Source organism: Ochotona princeps, chromosome 5 (genome assembly GCF_030435755.1).
Source record: "Ochotona princeps isolate mOchPri1 chromosome 5, mOchPri1.hap1, whole genome shotgun sequence".
In the NCBI taxonomy this organism is placed as follows: Eukaryota; Metazoa; Chordata; class Mammalia; order Lagomorpha; family Ochotonidae; genus Ochotona; species Ochotona princeps.
Window position 1 is genome coordinate 7,144,792 of NC_080836.1, and position 17,433 is coordinate 7,162,224.

Consider the following 17,433-nt stretch of genomic DNA (forward strand, 5'->3'; position numbering starts at 1 on the left):
TGTCACACAATCATTTTTAGAAACATTGCCTTATTAGCCCAAAGGTAAGTGGCTACTTCTCACAAGCAATATATTTTTATATATATATTTATTTATGAACAATATCTTTATTTTATATACTTATTTGTGTGTATAGAAACCATGTGAGTAAAAAAATATGAGCTTGAATAGGTGATTATAATACAAAATGGAGAAGACAGCTAGTATCTGAGTATTACATTCTGTGTAGAGTTCCAAGTATAAGGTAAAGCTTAACAGACCTATTAAGCTGAGTGGCTGAATCACCCGAGAGCAATAAACAAGCTCTCCTTCTCACAGCCTTAATATTTTTTGCCAAAAGGTCCTGATTTTAGTAGTGGGGAGCATTGTGAACACAAGATCAGAGAAAAAATACTGCAGTCTGTAGAGCTTTGGTAGGTGGGTGTCCGAGGAAGTAGGTTTCTTTCCTGGGGGTTGCTGGTTTGGTTGCTGGTTTTCCTGGTTGGCACCAAAACATTTTTTTAGCAGAAGAGGCCTGGCCTTGGAGTTTCAGCACAGTATGATACTGCTCAGTAATGCAGGATGCCTTCTTCCATAGGTCCAGTTTGACTAGAATCGTGTTATTTTGCAGCTCAGCCAAGGTCTGGTCCTGTTTGATTAGATGTCATCACAAGTGGTGAAGGCTTGGCAGAGTTTTCGTGCCCCAGTGCTGTGATAGTAGGCTCGCTCTGCTGACTGGAGAGATTCACCGAGTTTTTGAAGCTCTGTCTGCAGCAATCTTCTTCTGACCCTCCTCTAACTTCTTCTCCACATCAGTGATGAAGGGCTTGGCAGAAGGTGACGGTTCTAACATTTTCTGATACTTCTGCAATTCTTCTGTGGTGCAGTTTAACTCTGTCTTGCACTGTTCTAGTTTAGCTTTAACCTCCTGGAGCTGCTGGGTGGAGGCAGAAGCTGCCAACCTTTGTGACTTCTGAAGGGACAGTTCAGACCCTGGCTGTAGATTGGCCACTGATTTCTGTCTATCCTGAAAGAGAGCTTCTAGCTCTTCAATCTTTTCATCCCACTCTTAAATCTCTTCTTGGTAAAAACTTGTCAGTGACTCCTTGAGAACTTTCATTTTTCTTCCTACATTTCCTGCAGCAGTTCCTTTGGGGTGTCCAGATGTTCACTGCACCACCGTTCTAGCTGTCGCCTCTGCTCCGTCATCTCATTGCAGGTTTCATCACGGAGCTCCATCTCCAGTTGCCGCTTTTCCTGTCTTTCTTTCAACAGCAGTGCTTTCATGGCTTCTACCACCTTGAGGAGCTCCTCCTTGCCATACCCAGAGATGTCAGCTCCATCTTCAATGTCGTCATCAAGCCCTGGGCCTGCCTTAGTCCCTCTGTCCAGACTGGATGCTTGAAGACTGTGTTCCTTGATGAGCGAATGTAGGGATGAAAGTCAATATATTTTATATATGGATAGATAGATAGATAGATAGATATAGATACATATAGATAGATATAGATAGATAGAGAAAAAGAGAAGATAGATAGATAGAGAAAGAGATAGAGTGACAAGGAGCAAAAACTAAAAGGCATTTGAATGGAAGGAACGCTACTTGGGAGGATTTAAAAGAACATCACTCCTATTTTTCAAAAGCCATTGGTAAATTTCCATGAATGTGATTAGGCATCAATGACAACAACTCTGATTTGTCATTTTTCATCTGTAGAAATCACATCATGCTATAAAATCCATGATACTAAATTGCATTTAAATATATCTTTTTAAGATTCATTTATTTTAAATGTCCTTCGGGACCAGAGAGGAGAGCTTTCTCTGGTCCGAGCCTGGCTCCACTTCTGGACCCCCGCCCTCCCTCACAATGACCATCGGGATTGCTTCGAAAACCCCTCACAGCAAACAAACAATCATGCAAACTAAAAAAAAACTAAAATAAACAGACAAACAACAGAAAGTAGAGCTTGAAATCTGACAGGAAAGAGCTGGCGTGGATTGGCTCATGCCTCGCTGGGTGGGACACAAAGATTAGTTACTCCTCACCATGGTGTTGAGGATTTTCCTGCACACCCCCTCCCCCCCCAAAAAAAACGTGTTCTGCACCTTAAATGTCGACAAATATCTTGTTAGAGTTACAAGCCAGTCTAGATTATTCTAAAATCTGCCAAGATCAGCAAAATTATACTTCAACACAACAAATGGCTAAATACTAAAAAAAAAATAGACACAAGACAGCTGAATGGTACCTTATAGCCATTTTAAGGTATATAGCAGCCGGTCCTGTATATAAACTAAAATTGAAATGTCAATGAGCTAATCATAGGTTGTGGTTAGAACTTGCTTTTTTTTTTTTTTTTTTAACATACTGGTTACTCAAAACCATGTCAATTCCATAATGTTGCAAATTGCTGTTGATGTTATATTGGGACTCTTAATTGACTGGGATGATATTCTACCAGCTCTAACTTCGGACCAGAAATGGTCTCCCCACGAAACTGTTCAACCCATCTGGACAATAAGTAGCTGGACTTTATGCTTGGTATATGTTTGCAAACAAAGAATCTTGATTGAATTTGAACTGTAACACTGCATCAAGGTGGAGGAATCCACCAGGGGGGGGGGGAGGGGGGGGGATTCCCAGAGCCTATGAAACTGTAACATAATGCAAAATAATTAATTAAAAAAAAGAGTCATTTATTTTTATTGAAATGTGAATTTACAAAGGGATGGGGAGGTAGATCTTCCATTTGTCATGGACTCACTTCCCAGATGGCCACAAATGGCTGAAGGCGAGTTGATCCAAATCCAGGATCCAGGAGATCCTTCCAAGTCTCCCATCCTGGTGCAGGGGCCCAAGACTTTGGGCCATCTTCTACTGATTTTCTAGGGCACAAGCAGGGAGATGAATGGGAATAGGAGCACCCAAGGCATGAACTGATGCCCAAATGGGATCCCAGAACATACTAGGCAACGATTAAACCACTGAGCTGTCGTGCTAGGTCCCTAAGTGTATCTATTTTTGATAAATAAGTCTAAAGATAAATTATTGATACTTGCAAATTAATTAATTAAACATACTTTGAAAGTTCATGTTATGATATCTTCTGTGAAAGCATCTGTTATATGTGAAACTATATCCTAATGTCTTAAAAAAATCTCACATAATTTGCAGGTAGCTATTTATGAATTTGCTCAAGAAAACCATGCCAAAAATCTTTCCTTGTTTTCTTTCAGAATCTCAAATGAATCTCACAACCCAGTGTTACAGGGTGCGAACAAGATCACACCAGACATGTCTCAGGTTTTATTAAGGAGTCTTTATTAAGCATACTTGGTGATAATAGAGCATACTAGAAATGACAAATCACAAGTCCATACGGCAATCCAACCAATTATAATGCAACCAAACATAATCCAAAGGGGAACAAATGGTCATTACCCTTAAGTCCCTCCGTTAAGCTGAAGATCTATGTTCCAGCTTCCCCAACAATAAAAGTTATCCTAAGAGACATGCAACGAATAACCAGCTAATTGGACTCATCTATATCCAATATCCTGGCTAAATTAGGATATGGGGGGAAGAATACATAAGGAGAAGTGAAGGAGCAATAAAGCAAGATTTCGCAGAGACTTCTATCATCACTGGATTCATTCCATAACACTCAGAAGATCCTGGACCTGACGATTCTGCATATTTCAGATGCAAAGAGTCCTGCTGTGATTATGTGCTCTGAAACCTGCCCTTTATCAGACAGCATACTCATGCAACAGCACTGTGCAGATGTCAGTATCCATGGAATTTTTATTTCAAGATCCTGGTGGATACAACAATCAACATAGATTTGGGTGCCTTAGGTAAAATGATGTAATTATTGCATGCAAATAACCTAAGCACACCCTCCCATATACTTCCTTCATCTCTAGATTATCCATGAAAGCTAATGAAATGTAAATTCTGCCTATACGTGGTATTATTTAGAGAACTGTATCTCCCCTGCCATGGAATTGTATCAAGAAAAAATAATCTATGTTCAGGTTAGACACACTACTTTTTTCTGAATATTTTTTGCCTTTGGTGAAATTGGTGAATGCAAAATCTTGGACACACTTGGACAACTGCATTTAGATATTTAAAGATCTTCTTCTTATACTTTTATACTAACTCCCTAAGAATGTAGACTTCAGTAACTAAGTATTAAGGTAACCCCCAATTAATGAGAAGATTTCAAGTTGTCCTTATTTTTCACAATGCTTTTAAAAGATGTATTTAGTTTCTTCCTTTAATCAGCAGAGCCATGAAGAGGAAGAGACAGGGTGAGATAGAGAGCTCTTCCATCCATTGGTTGATGTTGCAGATGGCTGGATTTGACAGGGTTGTACGAGGCCGAAGCCAGGGAATTGTAACTCCACCAAGGTCTCCCATTTGGATGGCAGCAGCCCAAGTACATGGGCCACTCTCTGGTGTCTCCCACATCACAATAATAGGGAGCAGCTTGGGAGATAAAGCATGCAGGGATTGAATCAGTGAACTGAGAGGAGGTGCCTGTGTCACAGGTGGTGAATTAATCCACTGTGCCTCTAAGGCCCAGCTGGGTAGGGGAGAGGAGGGTTGCAAGAGGGAGGCAGATGGGAGGGGGGATTGGCTGATACAGTCAAGCCAGGGACCACAATATCCAGAAGCCCTTTCCTAGCCCGGAAGTGATGTATGCGTCCCACCAGGCCAGAGGGAATCTGTCAGAATTCACATTAACACACGAGGAAGCACTTTTTAACCTGTTAGGTCTCGCCTCATTTCCTGTTTTGAGCTGAGTATAAAAACCCCGTTCACAATCCTTGGGTGCAACTTCCCTGGCCTTCTGTCTGTATTGGGAAGCACTCTCAATAAAGCTCACTTTGAGTCAAACATTCATTTAATACATTACATTGCCATAATGCTGACATCTCCCATTAACCGACTGTTTCATGGCAACTGTGATCAGTTAAAACTGGAAATGGTGGGTGGCAGCTAGGTGTTAGCTACCAAAATGCAGTTCAATTGGAGCTAGTTTTGTGGCATAGCTGATAAGGCTGCTGCCTGTGAACTGGTAAGCTACTTCCCTTCTGATTTATTCCCTGCCAATGGCCTGGGAAAATCAGTATTAAATAGCCCAGGTGTTTGAATCCTTGCTTTTCACCTGGGAAACCTCACTCAGAGAAACTGGCTCTCACTCTGGCTACTGCCAGACCTAGCCCTGGCTTTCATGATCACTGGGGCACAGCAGGGCAGAGGTGGAGGGGAGAACTAGCAAGTGAAACATCTCTCTCGCTCTCTCGCGCTCTCTCTTCCTCCCCCTACCCCCTCTGTATTTAAAAGTAAATAAATATTAAAAATAAAACGCAGATGAAATCCACAGGTTTCAGTACACAACAGAATAAAATTGGGGTGAGTGTAGTTCGTTGTAATTTGTTGTATAGGCTGCCAAATTGGGTGTAGCTGGTTAACAGCTAGCACCCACCTGCCATGTTAATGGACAGCTCAGATAGCATGGAAATGGAGGTTCCACATACCACTTTTTATACTTCCTCCTGCACCATCCAAGTTGATTGAATGCGATAAACTGCCTAAAGATTCATCAGTGCACATCTGCCCTGCCTACTTCCCATGCAACGTTTGGGTTAATCGAATTCAGGAAACCAGCTCAGGTGGCTCTGTGCACCCTCTGCCCCTCCTGCCTCCCCCATCTTTCAAGTTAATTGACAGCTTGGCAATGGTTTCTGAGTCTCCAGCCACTTAGCCCTGCCTCCTACTGTGCTATTTTAGGTTAATTAACCACAGGGAAACATTGGGCTCTGGCAGCTATCTTTCCTACCTCCTGCCACTTAGTTACTTCACAAGAAACTGTACTCAGGAGCTCTCAAGCTATTAGAGGTTGAGATTTTAAAAACCCTTGACTTCAGCTCTGTGGTGCAGTGGCCTCCGGAGTGTAGCAGCCCCTGCTGTCACCAAGCTCGGCCAATAAAGGCTCCTCTTAATCTCCCACACTTGTGTCAGGTGTGATGGCTTTCACTCTGCACAGACGTGAGTCTGTTGACTCCCTGACAAGTTGATTTTGTATCTGTGCCTGTTATTACTGCTTGTGCCCAATAGAGTCAAATGATTACTATCATTTCATTTGGAATGAGGTAGCCTGGTAATAATTTTGGCATGAGGAGCTGATACTACAGCTGTTCCCCCCTGCCCCAGGGAAGGTCCTGTGAAACATTACAGTGGACTACGCATCGCTGGAATGATGCAAAAGGTTAAGCCCTGTTGACCACCTAATGTTGCTGTTAGCAGTTATGATTATAATTTAAAATGAGCTCAAGATGCTATCCATTACTCAACACATCTATCCATCAATCTCAAAGTCAGAAAGTTGTCTTGGTCTCAATTTCCTTTATTCTTCATATCATTGTGTAATGTTTTTATTCTGAATTACTTGAGCAAGGTACTTAAAAGATACAAAAATTTCCGGGGAGAAACAAAGGGAGAAGCCCCACCCAGCCTCACACCGATGTGGGGCACGCTCCAAGGGTCCTGCTCAAGCAGTTTTGATAGTCCAACAGTTCTGAATCTCCCTTGTTTCTCCCCTGACCCCAGATAGAGGGGAAAAAATGATATTAGTGTGGAAACCATGGTCGTACCCACTTTGCTGTAGTCCTTTACCCTTTGTGCCCTAATCAGCTATGTAAGATTATCAAATGAATGAATGAATAAATAAATAAATAAATAAATAATATATATAAATTTCAACAATGGGTTTTATTCATATATTTATGAAGATGTTACAACAACTTTGTTCCTATTTGTGCAAAATGTTTAAAATGCACGCACAGCAGAGTTAAAATTCAAACAAGAAATGTTACCTCTTATTCTGTAGCCATATGGTAATTCTGTACCAAAATAATGCTGTATCTGATTATTCACTTTCAGAGGTTTCTCTTTTAAGATTTACTTATTTTTAACAGAATGTCCTATTTACACAGAGAGGAGGAGAGACAGAAAGGTCTTCCACTAATCAGCCATTGGTTCACTACCCAAATGACCTCATTGGCCATGGCTGAGCCAATTTGAAACAAGAAATTAGGAGCTTCTTTATCTCTCCCCTCCGTGCAGGTGCCCAAAAACATGAGCCATCCTCTGTTGCTTCCCTAAACCATCAGCATGGAGCTTGATTGGAAGTGGGGAACCTGAGTCTCAAACCAGCATTCGTAGTGGACGCTAACTCTGCAGGTGAAAAAATTAGCCTCTTATACAGCTGTGCCAGTCCTTTTGCTTAATTTTCCTTTAAAAGTTCAATTTGGTATTTATTTAAATAATATAATCCAAATACGTGAAAGATTCAATTGATAGGCATGGCATTTTGTTGTGGGGAGTGAGGCTGCCAGCTGCAACGTCTTTGTTCGTGTCCACACTGGTTTGTGTCCTGGCTGCTCCAGTTTCAGGCCAGCTTCTTCTTGGTGCTGTGAGGAAAAGCATCAGAAAATCGCTCTGGTTCCTGGACTCCTGAAAGCTAAATGGAAGTCCCAGATACAGCTCCTGGGTCCTAGCTTTTTCCTGGTTCAGCCCTGATCATGACAGATACCTTCGGAGTCAATCAACAAATCGAAGACCTTTCTATCTCTCTCTCTCTCACTCTCTTCTTGTTCATCTCCCCAATCATTTCCTGTAACTCTGAGTCTCACAGAAATAAACTAATCTTTTTAAAAAAGATTTATTTATTTTTATTGGAAAGTCAGATATACAGAGAGGAGGAGAGACAGAGAGGAAGATCTTCCGTCCAATGATTTTCTCCCCAGGCGGTTGCAACAGATAGGGCTGAGCCAATCCTAAGCCAGGAGCCAGGAGCTTCCTCCAGGTCTCCCACGTGGGTGCAGGGTCCCAAAGCTTTGGACTATCCTTGATAGCTATCCCAGGACATAGCCAGGGAGCTGGAAAGGAAGTGGGGTTGCTGGGATTAGAACCAGTGCCCATATAGGATCCTGGTGCGTTCAAGGTGAGGACTTCAACTGCTACGCTATTGCGCCGGGCCCAAATTAACATTTTAAAATCAAAATAATTGAAAATAAGAATAAACTCTGGGATTGAATTCATTAGCAAATCCAGTCCTGTCATTTTATATAGAGACATGTTAATTGCATGTTTACATCCATCTCCTTTAGCTTAAAATGCAAAACACGGTGTCTTCTAAGTTTTGCATGTGTTTAAAATGTTAGAGTGTCTGATGTTGTGATATGAGTTAATGAAAACCGGCATCCCATATCCAGAGCTCTTTGACATCCAGGCTGCTCTGCCTGTGGTCTAGCTTTCTGCTATTGCGCCAAGGACAGCAGTGGCTCTTGACCCAAGTTCTTGAGCATCTGCCCCTCACATGGGAGATAAGCATGCATGCCCTGGATCTTATCTTTTCCTTGGCCCAACATTGATTGCATGGGAATCTGAGGCATTAATCATAGGGTGGCAGATCTCTCAGTCTCTCTCTCTTAACACTTCTTCCTCCTTCCCTGCCTCTTTCCTTTCTGTATCACTATTTTTCAAATAAATAAGTCTCCAAGAACACTATGTAATGAACAGTTAATTTCTACGTCTCCCCCAAGCTCTGAAATTACATTTGTTTCCATTTGTGATGCATACTAAATCTAACACCTTCAAATAAATGCTAAATGTAAATTGGTTCTCAATTTGCTAATTCCACATAAAGCCAGTAAACGAAAACTATTCCTTCCTCTCTAAAAAACAAATTACACAATGAAATGAAATTAACAAACTAAGCCAGTAAATTAAACATGTATCTTAATAAGATTTTAAATAATGTTTAGTGTGAATTATTTGCTTGGTAATGTCCTTTGTTTGTTATTTTGTTTCTTACAAATATTTCATCACTTTATTAGTCAACTGCTGTGTGCTTAGTAATTTCTAAATGTATATTAATTTTCCATGAGAAAAACATGTGCATATTATTAATGATGGCGGAGACAATCCTAACCGTATAGTGGATTCTGCAAGCTGGAAAGACCTGCACTGAGATTAGTAAGAGCCAACTTCATACTGACTCTACTATATATGACCTGGTTTCTCAGTTTCTTGTCAAGATTTTGTGGTCTTAATGGTGTTTCATATTTTTGTCTGTTTTGTTGCTTAAACATTTATTTATTTGAAAGAGAAAGAGAGAGAGGAGAGAGCGAGAAAGACCTTCCATCCACTGCTTCACTCCTCAAATAGTCATACAGGAAAGGGTGGAGTGGGACAAAGCTAGAAATTTCATCATGGTCTCCCATGATGAAGAGGAAGAAGCAGCGTCCATAACAATATATAAACAAACACATGTGAATGCACTGCAGTGAATTTCATGTCTGGATGCTGAAATTTCAACTTAATTTTCATGCAGCACAAATATTATAGTTTGTTGCTAGAATCCTGGTGTTACTAGTTTGGAAATAGTCCTCTTGGTATTCATACCTATTATCCCTAGACAGACCTCGAACACACAACACAGAATGATTCACTGCAGTGATCTTTAAGTTGACACTGACAGGAATGTCCCTAAGATGCCCTGGGTGAAAAGAGCCAAATGGGTTACTGTGCTGTGGCATAACAGGTCAAGCTGCTGCTTCTACCATCATCAAACACAGTCACTGATAGAGGACCTAGATACTTCACTCTGAACCCAGCACCCTGCTGATGTATATGCAAAGGCAGCAGAAGGCAGGCAAAGTGTTTAGTTCCCTGCACTCTTGTGGGAGGTATGGAGGAAGCTGCTGCATCTGGCTTTGCCTGGCCCAGTTATGACCATAATGAAAGATCTCTTCTCTTCTCTCCTCTCCTCTTCTCTTCTCTTCTCTTCTCTTCTCTTCTCTTCTCTTCTCTTCTCTTCTCTTCTCTTCTCTTCTCTTCTCTTCTCTTCTCTTCTTCTCTCTCTCATTCTACATTTCAAATAAAATTGAAAAATAAAACATTTAAAAATAACAAGCAGAGGAGCAGGGGATTTTTTATGCTCTTCAGTACATGTTGATAATGTCACTGTGGTTAAAGAGGCACCTTTATCATAGAGAAGAGTTCTTAATTCCTCGATGAAAGAGACAAGGTCAAATAGGAATGAAGATTTGAATGGATGGCTAGATAGATAGATAGATAGATAGGAAGATGTGAATGGATGACAGATAACATATGATTCAGAGTAGACAGATAGATAGGAAGATAGGAAGATGTGAATGGATGACAGATAACAGATGATTCAGAGGTAATAGCTGTCTTAGATGAGATGTTAGCGATGATACATGTAGATAGATGATGGATACGAGTTAGATGATAGACAGTAGAAGAGCAAGGGACAGATATGTAGATACACACTCCGGCAGAATCTGACACATGAACACCTACACATCAACTTATATGCTGGTTAGTGGTGGCACGCAGAACTATTAACCTCTCATTCACCACTACTGTCTCCTCTGCTTGGTCTCCCACTGTCACAAGAGGTAAAAGCATAAGAGCTTTTTTCTTTATTGTACAGTAGGCAGGGCGTGGAAGGAGGCAGTCCTACATGAAAAATGTCCAAAAGAATGATCATAATGGAGTCGGCTTAAAGGGGCCAGTTTTATTTGGGAGCATTTTCAAAGTACCATGTGAAAGACTTTCTTCTTAACTCTGGGGAACAGTGTGTGTGTGTGTGTGTGTGTGTGTGTGTGTTTATAAGAGTGTGGTTCTAGGCTGGTAGACAGGTGAGGATGGTGAACAAACACAGGAGGAGCACTGTGTGTGTCTTTGGGGCCCATGACTCAGAGTGCCTTCTGCATTAGCTTCAATCCCTAAGGAACACGGAACACAGCTTCTGTTTCTCTTGTATCTCTAGATTAAAAAAAACGTAACTCTGTACTCTTATCCAATCTAGTCATGAAATCTAAGAGTAACAATGAATGATATTCTTCTTGTTTGAAGTAACTGAAGTATGAAGTGCGACAGAGGATCTTGAATCAATTTATACTGGAACAATTCCTGTAATCGCTGTACTCCCTAAAGGAATCAGGAATGTTTTCACCACTTTGGGCTTGATTCACACAAGGACTACACAGTGTGACCACCAGGAGGACCTCCCCTTGTTAGGGGAGATTAAGAGACAAATGGCGGGCATTGTCAAGATACTCACAGAATCCTTTCATTGAGGAACACCAAATTTAATGTGGAGCAACGGTTTCAGGAGTCTAGGGTTGTGATTCAGACAGGTTTTGCTTTTCAAAAAAATTTTTTAACAAAAAGTTGATCTCTGACACCACACAGTAAACACAAATGACGCATGCAGAAATGTGGGTGTTTAGGCCACTATATTACAAAAGATAAAACCTATCCTAGAGAAATAATATGATTTTCCTAATATTGTAAACCTAGATACAAAGCTAAGATAGAAAAATGTAGGAGTTTGCTCTGCATTCTTTTGATTGTCTGTGCTCGTATACTCACATATCCGTTATTGGGACATTTTCCATTTTTCATGTATTCTGTCTTAATTTGACACCGATATATATTTCATCTCAGTTCTGTCATAATTAATACATTAGGTCCTAGCCAAAAGGATGAGAAGTAATGTTATAGTGACTAGATTTTAAGGACTCTGTCTCTCTTTTTTCTATTTCTCTACTGGTCCATTATAATTTCTCTATTGTTTATATAATCATACATATGTATTGCGATGTCCTCTATACAAAATATATTAAAAACATAAAATTGAATATAATCAGCCTATATATCATATTAATAAAAGGAAGCAATTTTATTATTAAGAATACATAGAAAGTTTGTGTTACTTGAAAGAAGGTTAACAAGGATTTAATTAACATTGAGTCTGATTCGAATTATTGTTCTTTGTCTCTTGAGATAAAACTGGAGCCATCAGCATTATGATCCAGCAGTTTAGGCTATCACATGAGGCAGTAGCATCCCATATCAGAGCACAGGTTCAAGTCCTTGCTGCTCTATTGCCAATCCATCTCTCTGACAATGTACTTGGGAAAACAGCACAAAATGTTCTTAGTAATAGGGACTCTGTAGCCATGTGATAGAGCCAGAGGGAGTTCCAGGCTTCTGGCCTCAGCCTAGCTCAGGGGTGGCTATTGTAGCCATTTGCAATTGAACTAACAGATGGAAGATGTCTGTATCTCTCTATAACTCACTGCCTTTCAAAGCCATAGTATTCTTTTTTAAAAAATGTTTATTTTTCATGATACGGTTCCTTAAGCTCAACGGTTTCCCCTTCCATCCTCATCCTACCCACTGTTCTCTTCAGTAACTTGCAAATTTCCTCATTCAGATCCAATGAGAATCCAGGCGAAACATTTTTGGTATAGATTATCCCAGAAAATATACTCAGCTTAGTTTTTCTGTTAACTTCCATATGCAGATTTAAAATCAAGCCAACTTGCAATACTTTGCCAAACTTTGAACATGAAACAGTCTCTCTGAAAAGCAGCAGAGACCTAACAAGAAGATTCCAACATCATCTCCATAGGCTCGGTTTGCAGGTGGGAGATTGAACATGTCTCTGTTAATTTACACATGGGGTAGGCAGCTGGTGTTTAATATGTGCACAATATTACAATGGGTACTAATATAGAGATGATTCTCTAACAGAGAATGAACACTCTAAAATCACTGTGCAAACATTTCTCTTGAGTTGAAATGTGTCAGGGCATCACTTCTTAGACGTCTCACCCTCTGGCGTGGAACATTTCTAGTGAAATCTTACAGTAGTCCAAGTATTTTTGAGTCAAGGAAGATCTGTTGGCAATTGTCCTTGCAACTCACTAGTCACAATTAATTGCAATTCTGGATTACATTATTTTTTGAAAAACAGGAGTATAATGAAATCTCCTTGAAAACATACTGAGCATTTTCACCTAAAATACTGTGTCATTAGAAAAAACACATTCAGAATATGAATGAGAATTGACTGAAATACCAAGTGTCAGGAAAATCACTACTCTGATAATAAAATGCCAAGTGAGGCCCAATTTAATCTGAACCAGAAGTTTTCATTTCTCAAAAGAAAGGGAAAACAGACATCATCAAAGAGAATGATGAGTCACAAACTATACAAAAATATCTGAACAATAATGCCTTAGTCTTACTTCAAGGAAATGCTTCCAAGTGACATTGTAGTGGCTACTGACTCGTTTCACAAATTAACTCTGTGAATCCACAAAATCTGAATAAACCAGGGTGATACTTTAAAAATTTTAAAGTAGCATTTGTATTTAAACAGGAGAACATCTGATAATACATCAGCTAAAAATTCATTCAGTTGGCTAGACACAAGCCTTTATGTTCAGGATACCACACTAGGCTCTAAAGGAATAAACCCACAAGAGCCATAAAAAGTGTATGCCACAATGACATTCTTCAAGAGTGAAGATAGGAAAATTATGGAAATCAGTACAACAGGCTCGGCACCAAAAATGGAGCAGCAGGCTTTGCCTTATCTGAACGCTACATCTATGGTTTTGTTACTTATAAGGAAGAGGCATAGATAAAGAGCGGTGGCAATGCTGGCTAATCATCAGGTGGAGTTCAGCTACCCAGGGTGGGTGGGGAAGAGTCAATGTGATTGACAGTTATATGATGGTGAGGGGCTGAGTGTTCAGGACAGTTACAAATGTAAACCTAGAATTCAATATTCTTTCTTGGGGGCACCGAGCAGAGGAAATACTGATATTTGATATAGAATAGGCTAAATACTTGAACAACCAAAAAGATGATTCAACACTTACAAAATCTGAAGAAATAGCAAAACTCAGAAATCTTAGAAATAACGAAGCTGAGGTTTTTCTACCGGTACAGCAGTAAATTAACTCAAGGAAGTGTTTCTAAAATGGTATCAATGTCTACGTAATAAGCTGAGAGACACTGTTTAACAGAAGGCCTGGGAAAGCTGGATTAGGGCTCAGAGGAATCAATTATTCAGTTAGGTCACTTTATTTTTTTGGAGCTGCTCAGACACACCACAAAAGAAACAGGTTTTTATTTTTCTAATTTAGTCAAATAATATAAAAATTAGCTAGCAGTCTTTCTACATGCCCTGCTCTATCAACAGTTGTGCATTAACCATTTTAGCTATTTCAACCTTTAGAAGCGTAATTTTTAATGTGTCTGGTTTCTGCTAAATGATTTGTGTAAGCAATGACCTGTTTCTGCACTTGGAAATCAGAATGGAGCTGTGATTTGGAGACACAAATGTGAGTGTCCCAGGCAAGTCGATGATAATTAAAATACTAAATGTGGACATGACTGCTGTTCCTTGTGTTGTTGCAATATTTAGCTTCTGAACTTTGAACCAACAAAGAAAAATAAAACTTTCACAACAACATTAATGCCCTGTGATACCTTCATTCAAGGCATTCGACTACATTTTTAAACATGTGAATGACAGCTGGGGCAGCAGAGCTGATGTGCACAAAGCCGTCACGGTAGGACACCGAGGTTGCGTAGCAGCGTCTGAGGACAGCACAGTTCAGGGGTCATGGTTGAGGGAATGAGTCACATGACGGGTGGAGGTGATTGATGATTTGGTTCTTTGGCTCAGTGATTTTAGTGACAAAGCTGTCAAAACTACCCTATCTCCTATTAGACCAGGAGTCTGTAAATCTGGCAGCCCTGCTCTTCCATCAGGATCAAAGAGGGTGAGTATTAAGTCAGTGCCTTCACAGGTACTGTCAGTTTTTTGTGAAGTAGAGGAGAAAATGCCTCAAAGAAATGTGTTTTCTGCTTATCTGTCCTCTCCGGTCATGACTGTAGTATGCTATCTGAATAATGTAAGGAATTATACTGTGTATTTATAATTTCATTTATACTAGAGTTGAACAATCTGATTAGGTTTATGCAAGCAGATCAGGACCATATATTTGATATGCTGTGTATCACCTTTTCTCTGGTTCTTTGGTTTTCAGTAAATGATGCTTGATAATTTCTTATCTTTGCAGAGATGGAATAAGAGAGATAACAGACACACCGATTTTATTGGAGATTGTTGTATTGTGTTCCTGCTAGATCTAATTTATAAATGAAAAACTTATAGATTTGCATACATAAGGAAAGTTGGTATATATGCAGTGCAGTGTAACCCAGTTTCAGGCATCTACTCAGACCTTAAAACACATCCTTCTGAGTAAGCGTGGACTATTTATTCGTAGGGTAGAATCGTTGTAAAACTTACATAGTATCTGTGATCTTTTCAATGAAGTCATTTATAAATCTCTGTAGATGGTCACTAATTTCAGTTACCTGCTACAGTTCCTTGCTAATACTTTTAATTCTTTCAGGGAAGCAAATCTGCCGCTGTTTAACATTGCTTCTAGAGGGCAATTCAACCTCACATTTCATTCGAGAACACATTTAGCTTTTCATAACAGAGGAGTCAGTGCTGGGAAAAGTCACTTAATCTGCAAAGATGATAAGCTTCCAAGATGAGCTGTGAAAATCATTTTCCAATGCTTTACCTCAGCTGATTGGAAATTTCTAAAAATATATATGGCAGGGAATGGGGAATTAGGTTATTTTTTACTCCATATTTTTTTCTATTTTATTAATTGAACAATGTGTTTGTAGGAAAAAGTGACAAAAGATATATAATTTTCTGATGATGGAATTTAATTATATACTAATTCAGGCTCCAATATAAGTTAAGACATGACAGCAAAGCTCTAGACTTACTATTTGAGTGTTTTAGATTATTTTACTTTAGAGTGAAAATGAGAATAATAGCATCTAATAACAGCATTTCTGTAAAGATTAGTGACTGTAATCACTATCTATTTTAGAAATCAATAGAAGAATGTATGATAAATATTCATATAGATGTTCTTTTTTTCCTTCTATTATTGTTGTGTTTAGTGTGCTGATATGTTAATTAAGCAGAGCTATCGACAGTGAGTGGGAGCAATGAGAACTGAATGAAGAGGTTGTGAGCTGTTATTATTAAAACTACAAAAAAACTACAAAACTGTTCAACTCAAATAGTGATGGATGAACTTGCCAGCATCATTTTATTTTTAGTTTGTAAAATAGAGATAATCAGATGCCTTAAGCCACAATAATGAAGAGCTCAGCTTCTGGGTCAGGCTGAGAAGCTTTGGCTCAATTCTGTGGTCTGTCTCTGTGGTGGTGGGAGGTATCTTCCCCCAAACCAATACAGAGTAAAGCTGGGAAATGCAAATAGATTCACGTGTTCACTCAGTGCTTATGTCTTAGTTGTGCTCTTCTGTTTTTGTTTTGAAGATGATACCATGGAGGGAACTGAATAAAAGACATATGGAATCCAAAATCACCACAATTAAACTTCCAATACACATGTCTAAAACATGATTTCTTGCTCAGTATGTCTTTGGAGAAAGTCATTACTTCATACAGATAGGCACAGTACATTTCTGTTCTGGAATCAACTTAATGGGAATTCTGGACATAGCCATTACTCTACTAATATGACTATAATTGCTCTAGAAATGTCCAAGCACTAGTGAACATGCCAAGAAATGAAATAAGTCCTCTGTAAATACTGACTGTTTAAACATCTATTTATTTGATTTGGAAAGGCAGATTTACAGAGAGAAGGAGATACAGAGAGAAAGATCTCCCATCTGCTGGTTCACTGCCCAAAGTAGCTGCAGTGCCAGAGCTGAGCCGATCTGGAGACAGGAGCTTCTTCTAGGTTTCCTCTGTAGATACTGACTTTTAACATTTTCACAAAACATTATGAACTAAATTATAATTTTAGCATCCCTAGTTATATACACAACTTCTTTTGAGCATCAGAGAGATTGAGAGAGAGAGGGAGAATAGGGCTGTCATCTACTGACTCTCTCCTCAAATACCCTCCAACTGCTGGATCTAGGTCAGGCTGAACATGGGAACAGGGAGCCAGGAATGCCATCCAGTACTTTCACATATGTGGTCAGGACACTGAGACATCTTTGGTGCTTCTCAGTGTTTATTTTTCAAGGAGTTGCAATTGGACACAGAGCTAGAACACAAAGACACTCTAATATGGCATGGAGTCATCCTAAGTTGAATTCTTACATCTAGGCCAAACACATAACTTATCTTGACTGATATTGTTAATATCTGTCTGAATATTCATATTTTACAATGTATCAACTAATTCAATGCATTTTCATTTATTATGATTAAAGATCATAAGTACTTGTGGATTACTTAGAATTTAATGCATATGAAGACTTCTATTTTGATACATGACTTAACTAGCCAAGTGGGAGAATCTGATTGAATTCCCGGCTCCTGGTATTGTCCTGGTGCAATGCTGGCCATTAATATCATATGGGAGTTGAACCAACAGATTGGAATGTGCTATCTCTCTCTCCCTTTTTGTGCTATCTTTCACCACCTGTATCTATGTAGAACTGACTTTCAAAATAAATGAACATTTT

At 39.4% G+C, this 17,433-nt stretch overlaps 1 pseudogene; it reads right to left on the reverse strand.

Moving 5' to 3' along the window:
- Positions 1-320: 320 nt before the first annotated feature.
- LOC131480288 (kinesin-like protein KIF20A) lies at positions 321-14,515 on the reverse strand (annotated as a pseudogene).
- Positions 14,516-17,433: the final 2,918 nt, after the last annotated feature.